The 12,884-nt window shown below is 40.9% G+C and overlaps 1 protein-coding gene across 2 annotated transcripts in view; it reads right to left on the bottom strand.

Annotated features, from left to right (window-relative positions):
- Positions 1 to 12,884, bottom strand: part of CLIC4 (chloride intracellular channel 4) — a 98,496-nt gene that overhangs the window by 64,043 nt on the left and 21,569 nt on the right. The window lies entirely within an intron of this gene.

Below are 12,884 nucleotides of genomic sequence, written 5' to 3'. Positions count from 1 at the left end.
TGAGGCAGGAGAATGGCATGAACCCAGGGGACGGAGCTTGCAGCGCGCAGAGATCGCGCCACTGCACTCCAGCCTGGGCGACACAGTGAGACTCCGTCTCAAAAAAAAAAAAAGAAAAGAAAAAGAAAATTAAAGGAAATGGGCTATATCAACAGAGCTAAGTTGGCAAAGGAAGAAATACAAAATACACACACACGTGCACATACGCACCCATCCACACATGCACATACACAAAGGAGATTTAGGTTCGAAAAGCACAATAGCTGAGGCCATTTAGCAGAAAGGCAAAAATAGTCTTACATGCCTCAATGGCTCCCGAGGCCACTGCAGCATTACTGAACTTATATTCAGAATGTTGACATTAATTGGCAGTTAAACCCAGCATTTTCGGGGTTTTTTGATACGGAGTTTTGCTCTTGTCCGTCAGGCTGGAGTGCAATGGCATGATCTTGGCTCACTGCAACCTCCGCCTCCTGGGTTCAAGTGATTCTCCTGCCTCAGCCTCCTGAGGAGCTGGGACTACAGGCGCCCACCACCACGCCTGGCTAATTTTTTTGTATTTTTAGTAGGGACAAGGTTTCACCGTGTTAGCCAGGATGGTCTCTATCTCCTGACCTCGTGATCCGCCTGCCTCAGCCTCCCAAAGTGCTGGGATTACAGGCGTGAGCCACCTCGTCTGGCCAAACCCAGCATTTTCAAAAGTGAAGGAAGCATTAATATATTTTAGAAATATTTTCATTTAAAATAAATTTCAGAACTCAGTATTATTTTTGCAATTTTTCTATAAATCTAAAACTATTCTATTGGATTCTGTTTTTAAAAAAATAAATTTGAGGCCTCTAGTAAAACCAGGCAGTTCCTCCTATAGAATCAACTCTGCCTGTCATAACAGCTATAACTTCCAGACAAAAACAACCACCTGAAGGCACTGGACAGTGACAGAAGCAGGCAAATATTGGAAGGCAGTTGGCAGCTGAAGAAAGGGAACCGCACTGGACAAGTTTCCCCAGTTTGTATCTTTTAGCCTTGCACCATGCAGGGCAGCTAAAACCCCAATGGAAAATTCACAGTCCTGCTGACTTTAAAAACCAAAAAACAGTCTAGAGCAACCATCACCATTGGAAAGAAAATAAAAAAAGAGAGACAGAGATGGAGAACCAGCAAGGGGGGGGCCCTAAAATCTGCATAAATCTGTCTAAATCTCTAGCTGATCCGTGAAACACACACACGCACAGAGTAGGGTCCACGTAGGCCAGCTAAGAGAACTGAACTGAAATATAAACTGCCACCTACTATGGGGGGACAGTTTTGCAGCTTGAATTCAGCTAAGTTAATCAATCGGCTGCTTTAGAAAAGAAAATCAATGCTCTGAAGAGTGGCATAACAAAATTTATATATATAAATTATCATTTATCATTTGTAATATTCAAAATACAATCCAAAATTACTCCCCATAAGAAGAAACGGAAAAACCTGACCCATTCTCAAGAAAAAAAAAAAAAGGAAACAAGAAGACTACCCTAAGATGACCCAGATTCTACAGTTTGCAGTCAAGGATTTTAAAGCAGTTATGGTAACTATGTTCAAAGACCAAAAGAAAAATATGCTCATAATAAAGGAAGATAGGAAATCTCAGTAGGGAAAGAAATCACACACAAAAACGTAAATTCTAGGAACTAAAAACTACAATATCTGAATTATTTTTTCAAATTACTAGATTGGCTTAACAGTAGAATAAAGAAAAGAAAGGAACGAAGAAAGAGAGAGAGAGGGAGGGAGGGATGGAGGCAGGGAGGGAGGGGAAAGAAAAGGGTCTGTGAACATGAAGACAGAACCAAGAAATTATTCAATTTGAAGAACAGGAAAAAAAAGCCTCAAAGACCTACAGGAAAATATTAAAACGTTTATATTTTAGAGTTCCAGAAGGAGATAACGAAGAAAACAAATATTTCAAGAAATAACGGCCAAAATTTTCCCACATAAAGACGAATTTACAGATTCAAGTTTCACGAACATCAAGGAGATTCAATATAAATAACGCCACACCTAAGTATATCATAATTGAAATAACAAAAAGCAAAAAAAAAAAAAGAAAGAAAATCTTCACAGTAGCTAGAAAAAAACAACACACGGCATACAAGGGAATAATAATTTGAATGACTGTTGACTACTCATTTGGAGTAATGGAGACCAGAAAACATGGAACGACTTTTTTTTTTTTTTTTGAGATGGAGTCCTGCTCCACCCAGGCTGGAGTACAGTGGCATGATCTCGGCTCACTGCAACCTCTGCCTCCCGGGTTCAAGAGATTCTTCCGCCTCAGCGGCCCCAGTAGCTGGGGTTACAGGCAGGCGCCACTATGCCCAGTTAATTTTTGTATTTTTAATAGAGTCAGGGTTTCACTATGTTGGCCAGGCTGGTCTTGAATTCCTGACCTCAGGTGATCCACCCACCTTGGCCTCTCAAAGTGCTGTGATTATAGGCATGAGCTACCGCCCTCGGGCCGTTTTTTTGTTTTGTTTTGTTTTGTTTTTCACACAGGGTCTCCTTCTGTCGCCCAAGCTGGAGCGCAGCTCTCACTGCAGCCTCGATCTCCAGGGATCAATCCATCCTCCCACCTCAGCCTCCCAAGTAGCTGGGACGACAGGCACTTGCCACTATGTCCAGCTATTTTTTCTATTTTTTGTAGAGAGAGGTCTCACTAGGTTGCCCAAGAGGGTCTCCAACTCCTGGGCTCAAGTGATCTCCCACTTCAGCCTCCCAAAGTGCTGAGATTACAGGCATGAGCCACTATGCCCAGTCAAGAACACTTTTTTAAATGCTGAAAGAATGGCCAGGCAAGGTAGCTCTCTCTCGCCTGTAATCCTAGCACTTTGGGAGGCCAAGGCGGGCGGATTGCCTGAGCTCAGGAGTTCAAGACTAGCCTGGGCAACAACGGTGAAACCCTGTCTCTACTAAAATACAAAAAATTAGCCGGGCGTAGTAGTGTGCACCTGTAGTCCCAGCTATTCAGGAGGCTGAAGCAGGAGAATCGCTTGAACCCAGGAGGCGGAGGTTGCAGTGAGCCGAGATCACACCACTGCACTCCAGCCTGGGCAACAGAGCAAGACTCTGTCTCCAAAAAAAAAAAAAAAAAAAAAAATGCTGAAAGAATAACAACAACAATAAAAATCAACTCAAAATTCTATTTCCAGCAAAACTATCTTTAAAGAATGGAAGAGAAGTAAAGGCATTTTCAGATAAAACTATTTAGAATGTGAAAGTTTGGCATTAAATGACTTAATTTCAGAAACACGGAACACTAATTTGTGTTTATTATATTAAGCCATGATTACTTTATTTAAAAAAGAAGTTACTTAGCTGGGCGCAGTGGCTCACGCCTGTAATCCCAGCACTTTGGGAGGCCGAGGCAGGTGGATTGCCTGAGCTCGGGAGTTTGAGACCAGCCTGGGCAACACAGTGAAATCCCGTCTCTACTAAAAATACAAAAGAAATTAGCCAGGTGTGGCAGTGTGCGCCTGTAGTGCCAGTTACTTGGGAGGCTGAGGCAGGAGAATTGCTTGAACCCGAGAGGCAGAGGTTGCAGTGAGCCGAGATCACACCACTGCACTCCAGCCTGGGCCACAGAGTGAGACTCCATTTCCACAAAAAAAATTAAAATTAAAATTAAAAAAATAAAAATAAAAAAGAAACATGCTCCTTTATAATTAGTTATTCTCACTTTGGTTATATCAAAAAAAGTCCATCTCTGGCTGGGTGCAATGGCTCACACCTGTAATCCCAACACTTTGGGAAGCCAAGGTGGGAGGATCACTTGAAGCTGGGAGTTTTGAGACCAGCCTAGACAACATAGTGAGACCCCATTTCTACGAAAAACAAAAAAAATTAGCCAGATGTGGTAATATACACCTTCAGTCCTAGCTACTCAGAAGGCTTAGGCTGGAGGATCCCTTGAGCCCAGGAGGTCAAGGATGTAGTGAGCTATGATCTCACCACAGCACTCTAGCCTGGATGACAAAGTGAGGCCCGGTCAAAAAAAAAAAAAAAGATGCATCTCAAATTTTTTCATTGTCTAGCTCTCATTTTAAAAAAATATCTGCTAACTGAAGATAAATTCACTAACTGCCAGGGTCTTCCTTTGTTTATCAACTAAAGACAAGTGTGTTGGGGAATGGGTGAAATTCTTCTGCAAGTCAAAATGCAGCAACCCACTTTCCTTAAGGGCAGTTTTAAAATACACATTGTACTGTAGTATAGACTAGATTCAGAAAGAATCCCAACAGTACAAGAAAACAATGAAATGTTCAAGAAATTAATACTCTTCTTCCCCATCTGTGCTTAATTTAGTGGGTGAGAGCTATTTCTGTTCATCAAGTTCTCAGACCAATTTTAACTACACATTCCACCAAGAGTTCAGTAGTAGAGTCAAAAATCCAATTTTTCCCTTTGTAAAAAACCTAAGTTCTGCAGAAAGTTTTTCTTTTTACTAGATTACATTCCAGGTGAAGTGTGAAAAAAAAAAATTACAGTTTAAGTAAACAAAAGGAAAATAAAGAATTCAGAGAGTAAATGAGATATATGGGGGACTATTTTAAAACAGAATTACTTGACATGCACAGAAAATCGGCTGTAAGGATATATATCACAATACTGCTTAATAGCCAAATTTCAGACCTCTAAATGACTAAGAACAACGGATTAATGAAGATGACAATAAATAATGAAAAACTGCAATCATGAAAATGCTATAGAATATTTCATTAACACTATAAATTAGCTCTCAATAAACATGAGTAAATTAATGAATCTTCCTCAGATGTATTAATTTTGGACTATGTATTTTTAAATGTTCATTAAAATATATTACAAAATCGGCCAGACACTGTGGCTCACACCTATAATCCCAGCACTTTGGGAGGCCAAGGTCAGGTGGATCACGAGGTCAGGGGTTCGCAACCAGCCTGGCCAAGATGGTGAAACTCTGTCTCTACTAATAATACAAAAAATTAGCCAGATGCGTTGGCGTGGGCCTGTAATCCCAGCTACTCGGGAGGCTGAAGCAGGAGAATCACTTGAATCCGGGAGGCGGAGGCTGCAGTGAGCCGAGACTGTGCCACTGCACTATAGCCTGGGCGAAAGAGCAAGACTCCGTCTCTCTATATGTATGTATTACAAAATCAGTTTTTGTAAAAAATTATATATTCAACACTGTATTTCAGCTGTGAAAGTTAACATTCAGAATTCTTGTCTATCTTCTTGGCTGGCCTAAAACTTCAAATATCTGAATAGTATAACAGAGCAGGATGTTTCTTACTTAAATATTTTACTTCCGATTTCAATGCACAGGTTCCTCAAATACGAAGAAGGAAAATTCTATAAATTTGACTGGCTTTAAGAAAAAACAAGAAGAAGAACAGTTCTGTGTCTGCTTTATTTTAGACACAACAAACAAAATCTTTCCTTAAACTTTCAGGAGTTAATTTGGGAAATAAAACATATTCTTTCTGGTCAAAGAATTCACTCCTGAAATATGTTTTCTTTCTTTGGCAAACTGCCTCCATTATCATGAAGAATTTGTATTGGCCCTATTTTTATTTGTTATCTAATAGATTGCTTCTAATTATGAGAATTTAATTCTCTGGATCTGATGTTGGAATCTCGGGTCTCAACTTTCTGCGTAAGCCTAAGCTTAAGCCAAGCCTGAGGCTACCTTGGTATATAAAATAATACAAACTAGACTGAACGTCACCTCCAAGAAACACACCCACTTTACAGATGAGATAGCAGATCAATTAGGATACACATAGGACTTGATCCTGGCCTTCCAGTTACATAATTTTAATATTCTAGTTCTCTAAACCAATCTGTTAAGTTTAGACCAATAGCTATATAGTGAGCAGCTAGTTACAAAACCCAAATTACATGTCTCAAGTTCAATAACTGAATACTATTTTTATCTCTGGTATTTTACTATGAGGTAATATAGAACACAATAACAGAAAATACTTAATATATTCTCTCTTACATGCTTATATTCCAATACTATGCATACCAATTTGCCCAAAAACACTAATAAATGCTTACTGAGTTAATGAATTATCTCCTATACATAATGGTTTGTAGGGGGTAGATACAAAAGATGAAGAAAATAGTCCCTTTGTCTTTGGAAGAACATAATTTTTTAATTTAAAATATAAAAAGAAGAAAAAAGAAAATAATCCCTTATCCCTGATCTCCTGGAATTTACATTCTAACCTGGAACAAAAATGTAATCAAAGGTGATTCAGATGAGTGGCAGAATACGAAAATGCACTAACTGCCCCAAACAGTAGGCAAGAGTAGTTCTGCTAATGGAACGACAAGGTCAGAGAAGGATTCAGAACAGATTTCAACTTAAGCTTGGAGAACATTTAGGTTTATGAACTGACCCCTAAAATCCCGAAATATGTTAAGCTAAACTTTTTACAGAATTAGTTGTATTCCAAAGTATTTATAGTAAGATACACCATAGATGTGTGTATACAGTTCTTCTCTTCAGAAGCATAGCAGTTCGTAAGGGCTTGAGTGTTTAGGCATGCTTGCAAAGGGCTCTAAGGAGGAGCACAGGAGTTGGAAACAATTATTGTAAGAATGCTTTAAGGGACTTTTCAAAGTCCTTATTTGAGAAGGACATGTGCTGTGACCAGAAACAAATTTACTCCATCATTCCATTCTACTACAATCTCTCTAACCAGCCAATCAGAAGAAATCCTATTACCATTTAGCCACACTGAGATCTGCTTTAATGGTTAAAAATGGAATAAACCAAGAAAATACTAAGTAAAACAGATGTTTCTTACAATTTACAAAGATGAGTCCAGCCTCACAGTAAAAATATGTGACAAAGTCTCAAGGATAAAACCAACTCAAAAAACAAAAAAAGAAGAATTGGTGTAAGGAAAATGACAAGGTCAAGAAATTAAAGAAGCTAATTTATTTATAACCTCCTCTCAAAGGGAGGCATAAGTAGCTATGCTTCATATACAAAGCCACTTTTTAAAAATTTGTGTGCTTGTTTTACAGAAAGATTCCTTATAATTTTTTTATTCTTCTTTTAAAGAGGCAAAGGCAGGCAGACTATAGGACGAATCAGTTTGGTAAGTGAGCCAAAAGTAAGGAGGGAAAAAACAGATCCGAAAGCACTGGCTGATCTCATTAGCTTTGCTTAAGAAACTTTATAGATGTGACTTCACTCCTGGATTACACGTCTATATTTAGTTTATACCTAATATGGATAAAGTCTTGAACCAACAGCCATTTCCTCTCTCCACAAAAAGAAACTTCCTTGCCTTTTTTTTTTTTTTTTTCTATCAACAATGCAAAGTATAGACTCCTCTGAAGGGGGAGGAAGGGAGAAAGGGAGGGGGCAGAAAGAAAAGCACTCAGAAAAATAATCAACAAATTAGTATATGATTTTTATTAAACTTGAATCATTTAGACATTTCTCAATTGGAAAACAATCCTAAAATCAAAATATGTCAGGCCAAGCACAGTGGCTCATGCCTGTAATGGGAGGCCAAAGTGGGAGGATAACTTGAGCCCAGGAGTTCAAGACCATCTTAGGTGACACAGTGAGACCTCATCTCCACAAAAAATTAATTTTAAAAAAATTAGCTGGGCATGGTGGCACTGAAAGTCCTAGCTACTACTCAGGGGCCTAAAGGAGATGGATCACTTGAGTCCAGGAGGTCAAGGTGGCAGTAACCTGTGATGGCACCACTGCACTCTATCCTGGGCAACGGTGAAACCCTCTCCCAAAAAAAAAATAATAATAAAAACTTTTTAAAAATGACATTCGAGTCAGGTTCCTTAACGAGTTTATAAATAAACCCTCTAAAGTACTTTATAAAATACTAATTAACCAGGCCCCCAAAATGCAAAGAGGTGAGGTAATGGAAATTTTAGTTTCTTTTCAAATTTTACCAAGAGAACTGAAAGCAACCAAACTCATCTAATGAACCATCTAGGCTCACTAGTTGTTAGTATGTTTTAGAAATATCCTAAAATATACTCTGAATTTTTTTTTCAGGGTGACTGAAAACAGAACATAAGAAACTCTGTTCGGAAAACATTCAAGTTTCAAATAAATAGAGAAAAAGAACATAAAGTTCTTGATTCAAGTTCTGAAATCCCAAAGACGTTAGTACAAATCCCAGTACTGCTACTTACTGGCCCTGCAACCATACTCAAACAATGCTCTCTCTAATTCTCATGTGCTAAACAGTACTGATAGCACCTATTTCAAAGTTTATATGAGGATTAAATTAGCTAACACACATAAAAGGCTGGCACACTGTGCCTGGCCCTATAGTAAGCACCCAATGCTATCTATTATCTCATGACCATTATTCTGGCTTTAATAGGGAAACAAAAACTTATTGATCATTTATTATGTATCTGTTTATTCTGTATAGTGATAAATTAAGTAGCTTCAGAAAAGTTATAACATTATTATAAAATGAAGATTTTAAGGTCACTTCATGATTCTTACATTACATTTTTTTGTTTGTTTTCTTTTGTTTTGACACAGGGTCTCACTCTGCCACCCAGGCTGGAGTGGAGTGGTGCAATCACAGTGGCTCAGTACAGCCTCAATCTTCCAGGCTCAGGCAATCCTCCTGCTTCAGCCCCCCAGTAGCTGAGACCACAGGCATGTACCACCATGCCCAGCTATTTTTGCTTTAATTATCATTTGTAGAGATTATAGCTACGAATTACAGACATGCTAAAGTCTTTTTTTTTTTTTTTTTTTGAGATGGAGTCTCACTCTGTCGCCCAGGCTGGAGTGCAGTGGCACGATCTCGGCTCACTGCAACCTCCGCCTCCCTGGTTCAAGTGATTCTTCTGCTTTAGCCTCCCGAGTAGCTGGGACTACAGGCACATGCCACCATGCCTGCTAATTTTTGTATTATCAGTAGAGACGGGGTTAACCATCTTGGCCAGGCTGGTCTCAAACTCCTGACCACCTGCCTCAGTCTCCCAAAGTGCTGGGATTACAGGCGTGAGCCACCGCACCCAGCTGATGTGCTAATGTTTTAAGCTTTATTATCCCATTGTGGTATAAGGTGAAAAATTCTAAAAACAACAATAATCTTAGAGTCTAGAAAAATTAGGAGACTTCATTTTTACTCCTTAAAAATTACTAAATATAAAACCTGTAGATCTACACTATCTCAACTTCTTTCAGACAAATTAAATAAAAAGAGCTTAATCTCTTCCTCTCTAGATGTGTTAAAAATATGAGCACATCTACATTTCCTTTAAAGAAAGCATTAAAGGCTAGTTAATATATGACCTGTTCAATTGTAAAGATAAATACCATAACAATCAATAAATAGTGAAATGTGGTAGCACAGGAAGCCAAAATCCATAATTCAAAAGTACTTTTACTTTGGGAGGCCACCGCAAGGGGATTACGTGAGCTCAGGACTTTGGGACCAGCCTGGGCAACATGGCAAGATCTCCATATCTTAAAAAAATAAATTTTGGCTGGGCGCAGTGGCTCATGCCTGTAATCCCAACACTTTGGGAGGCCAAGGAGGGTGGATCACCTCATGTCGGGAGTTTGAGACCAGGCTGACCAACATGGAGAAACCCCGTCTCTACTAAAAATACAAAAATTAGTCGAGCATGGTGGCGCATGCCTGTAACCCCAGCTACTCAGGAGCTGAGGCAGGAGAATTGCTTGAACCCAGGAGGCAGAGGTTGCAGTTAGCCAAGATCATGCCACTGCACTCCAGCCTGGGCAACAGAGCACAACTCCATGCCACAAAAAAACTATATATATATAGTTTTTTAAATTAAATTTAATTAAAAATTTTTTAATTAAAATAATATATAATTTTAATTTTAAAAAATTTAATTAAGAGGAACCAATAAGATCCTATGTCATACATTATTCCTCTTCTTTTATGCTTTCACATTAAAAAAAAAAAAGAGAGAGAAAAAAAGAGAAACATTCTCACTAGTAATGGACTCTCAGCTTTAGCTACAAGTCCAGAAAGAGCTGCTGAGGCCAATGGACTAAGATAGCAGAGTCCAATCTGACTGTCCTTTAGTTACCTAGTAAGTGTCAACAGGATCAGGGTTCACTAAAGTTAATTCAGGAGCAAATTCAAGCTTAACCTTGAACTTTTTTTGTACTAACCCTGCTCTTTTGATAAAGAATGAAAAGTTCCCACCTAGTTGTAGCAGCAGTCTGGCAGATGCTTCTAATCCAGGAGGTTGAAACCATATACGGTATATTGGAATATATAAACTAACCATAGGCCAAGCCAACATGGTCTTAATTCTGCATTCCTAAAGGCAAAATAGTAAGCAAACAAGGCTTACTATGAGTCAGACTCTAAGGGCTTTTCTTATATTAACTATTAGAATCTTTACAAAAGCCCAAGAAGATTATCCCAGTGGGGACACCAAGGCAACTAGCGAAGGGTAGAACTAGGATTCAAACACAGGCCACATGGCTTGGGAGTCCACACTCTTAGCCACTACATCAAGCTTGTCCAACCTGAGGTCCGTGGGCCACATGTGGCCCAGGACAACATTGAATGAAGCCCAACACAAATCCATAAACTTTCTTAAAACATTATAAAGTCTTTTTGCTTTTTTTTTTTTTTTTTTTTTTTTTTTTGCTCATCAGCTATTGTTAGTGTATTTTTTTCTGTGGCCCAAGACAATTCTTCTTCCAATGTGGCCCAGGGAAGCCAAAAGATTGGACATTGCATACTGTAACAGCATTAACACTAAAGATCCAGTCTTCCATTATGATGACTCAATTGCCTACTTGAAGTATTAATTCTAATGATCTTCAACTCCAAAAGAAACTACTTCAGCACCTAGATAGAAATACTGGCTGGGCGTGGTGGCTCACACCTATAATCCAGCACTTTGGGAGGGCAAGGTGGGTGGATCACTTGACACCAGGAGTTCTAGACCAGCCTGGACAACATAGCGAAACTCTGTCTCTACTGAAAATACAAAAAAATTAGCCAGTTGCAGTGGCCCATGTCTGTAGTCCCAGCTACTAGGGAAGCTGAGGCACGAGAATCACGAGCCCAGGAGACAGAGGTTGCAGTGAGCTGAGATTGTGCCACTGCACTCCAGCCTGGGTGACAGAGTGAGACTCCGTTTCAAAAAAAAGAAAAAGAAAAAGAAAAAACCAGTCTGCGCAACATAGCAAGACCTCGTCTCTAAAAAAAAGAAAAAAAGGCGCAATGGCTCATGCCTATAATCCTAGCACTCTGGGAGGCCGAGACAGGCGGATCATTTGAGGTCAGGATTTCAAAACCAGCCTGGCCAACATGGTGAAACCCTGTCTCTATTAAAAATATAGGCTGGGCGTGGTGGGTCACACCTGTAATCCCAGCACTTTGGGAGGCCGACGCGGGTGGAACAGAAGGTCAAGAGATCGAGATCATCCTGGCCAACATGGTGTAACCCTGTCTCCACTAAAAATACAAAAATTAGCTGGGTGTGGTGGCGCGCCTATAGTCCCAACTACTCGGGAAGCTGAGGCAGGAGAATAGCTTGAACCCGGGAGGTGGAGGCTTCAGTGAGCCAAGATCGCACCCGTGCACTCCATCCTGGCAACACAGCAAGACTCCATCTCAAAAGAAAAAAAAATTGTTTTAAATTAAAGACAAATATTGGGAGCGCCTTTGTTCCTTCCGGCCTGCCCGCGCAGGTGGCCAGCGGCTGGGACCCAGACCGGGCCGCTGCCCAGGTGCGGCAGGTAGGCTCGGTGGCCAGGCAGCTCCGGTTGGGGCAGCTTACCGGGGCTGGAGGGGTCGCCCTCCCCGAGGAGCTCTGGCTCCTCAGTGGCGGGACCGGCCCGGGCCAACGCCGCGCCCACCAATTCGGTTGCCGGCCGGGGGCCCCAGGCTTGTGGCCACCCGCCTCTGTCTGGAGGGCTGAATTGAGTCGAAAGCCCGCGTTGGGCTGGAAGGAGGAAACCACCAGCCTGGGAACGCTTTCGGCGAGCTACTGGCAGGGGAAATGGGGACAGGGAAGTGGGCAGGCGGGGAGACTGGAGCCGCAGATCTCCCTGGCGGGGAGGTCGTGGCCTGTTTCCTTTGACTCTGCCTAATTTCATTGTGCATCCTGATGTGACAGAGGCAATTGCTTGCTTGGATACCATATAGGTCCAGATTCCAGCTTGCACTGGAATATTTACTGACTCTCTGATAGAAGATCTACACCTGAAACATCTGTGAAGTCTTTCTAGCATCCTGTCCATGGCCTACTACACAGTTTACTTCTATTGTGTCATTTTATGAGCTGACTTGGAATGTATCTTCAGATTTTCCCTGCCTTTTCACATGAAAACGGTTTTGATACAGCTTTTAGATTAGAGAATGACAGCTTTTCCAGGCCATGGTGTCTGTGTCTGACTCCTTGCCTTTCATTTTACCCAATACTAGCTTAAAACATCCTCCCTGACTCCGGTACTTTTTTGCCTCCTCTCCTTCCTTCCTCCCCACCTCTTTTTCCCCCCGCTCCTGCGACTTTGGATCTCTGTCCTTGGAGTCCCTGCATCTTTTTTGTGGATGAAAGACTACACCCAAAGGACCCAGACTGATGAGGTCACTTCTGCCCAGTCTTGTACTACTGAGACCAAGAAGAAGAAGGAGGGAAAACTGAAATGGAAGGTTTGAAAAAGAGTATGTTAGTAAAGGAAGTAAGAACAGTGCTTACAAAATGCAGCAAAACAGAAATGACTGCAAACTTCTGGCAGTGAAGCAAATTCTCATCCATCTTGGGTTGCTTCTCTTGACCCTGCCCACCTGCTCCCCTGCCCTCTCTTCCTGATGAGAACTGCAGGAAAACCTGTGCCCATGCCAGGG

The sequence above is a fragment of the Macaca thibetana genome, chromosome 1, assembly GCF_024542745.1.
Source record: "Macaca thibetana thibetana isolate TM-01 chromosome 1, ASM2454274v1, whole genome shotgun sequence".
Lineage (NCBI taxonomy): Eukaryota > Metazoa > Chordata > Mammalia > Primates > Cercopithecidae > Macaca > Macaca thibetana.
This window is presented reverse-complemented; position numbering and strand designations above follow the sequence as displayed.